The sequence below is a fragment of the Myotis brandtii genome, unplaced genomic scaffold (genome assembly GCF_000412655.1).
Source record: "Myotis brandtii unplaced genomic scaffold, ASM41265v1 scaffold49, whole genome shotgun sequence".
In the NCBI taxonomy this organism is placed as follows: Eukaryota; Metazoa; Chordata; class Mammalia; order Chiroptera; family Vespertilionidae; genus Myotis; species Myotis brandtii.
Genome location: NW_005368707.1, coordinates 4,086,868 through 4,088,236, shown reverse-complemented (window position 1 = coordinate 4,088,236; position 1,369 = coordinate 4,086,868). Strand labels below are relative to the sequence as shown.

The window sequence follows — 1,369 nt, the reverse complement described above, 5'->3', positions numbered from 1 at the left end:
CTCTGAGCTCCTGAAGCAACAGCTCCAAAAGATACAATGTTTCAATTATAGAAGCTAAAAGATGGCGGTTAATTTGCATATACTAGCTGTGAGCGAAGACTGACGACAACATGGAGGCCAAGCGGTACAGAAGGGAGCTAAGTAGAGGCCACGAAGACAGAAACGAAGCCAAGGCTGCAGAAGTGGGAGGCGGGAGGTGGGAGGGCAAGCAGCTTGGAGGGGAAGGGGCAGCAGCTTGGAAGGGGAAGGAGCAGCAGCTTGGAGGGGAAGGGGCAGGAGCTGGGAGCGGGAGGGAAATCCCAGCCACAGCAACTTGGAGCGGGAGGGGCAGCGGCTTGGAGAGGAAGGGGCAGCGGCTGGGAGCAGGAGGGCAAGCCCAGCCCCAGCAACTGGGATCGGAAGGGCAAGCCCAGCCGCAGGGGATGGGTGTGGGAGGGCAAGCCCAGCCCCAGCGGGTGGGATTGGAAGGGCAAGCCCAGCTCCAGTGGATGGGAGCGAGAGGGCAAGCCCAGCCCAAGCCACTGGGATCGGGAGGGCAAGCCCAACCACTGTGGCTGGGAGCATAAGGGGCAGTGGCTTGGAGCGGGAGGGCAAGACCAGCTGCAGGGGCTTGAAGCGGGAGCAAAGCCCGCCTCAGCGAGTTTCGCTCTTTTCTCTGCTTTGCTCCAGCCACAGGAAGCCCTATTCTTGCAGGAATATTCCTGCAACGGGCCTCTAGTTTAATTATAAGCAAATCTTGTTTAAAATCATTTTAAAATTAACAGAGTCTTAAATATGGACCAGAAATTTTGTCCATTAAATCCGAAGTCCATTAAATCTGTAGTCCGTTAAATCAAGATCCGAAAAACACCAAGGGTTTACTGTAATGGGAAAGGCTATGCATGTTTGCAGGAAGGGCTACATGGGAAATGTCAGTACCTTCTGCTCAATTTTTCTGTGAACCTAAAACTGCTCTTAAAATCTTAAAAAAAATAATTTGAAAGTTTTATTATTTAACTTCCTTTTATACTTGTTCAGCTTTGGAAATTTTGAAGTAAAATTTTAACTTTAATGTTATAGTCAGTGCGTGGCTCAGTGGTTGAGCATGGACCTATGGGCCAGGAGGTCACTGTTTGATACCTGGTCTGGACACACCTCCAGGTAGCTGGTTAGATCCCCAGTGTGGGGCATGCAGGGAGGTAGCTGATTGGTGATTCTCTCTTATCACTGATGTTTCTATCTCTCCCTCTCCCTTCCTCTCTGAAATCAATAAATATATTTTTTCAGTTCTTTTTTTAAAATAAATATATATTTTTTATTGTTTAAGATATTCTATAACAAATCTTATTTTCATTCATGCCCCAAGTTGTGGGGTTTCACTCCTTCACTT

The 1,369-nt window shown here is 48.3% G+C and overlaps 1 protein-coding gene across 2 annotated transcripts in view; it reads left to right on the top strand.

Moving 5' to 3' along the window:
* Nucleotides 1–1,369, top strand: part of ARMC4 (armadillo repeat containing 4) — a 221,512-nt gene that overhangs the window by 126,658 nt on the left and 93,485 nt on the right. The gene's annotated exons all lie outside the window — the stretch shown is intronic.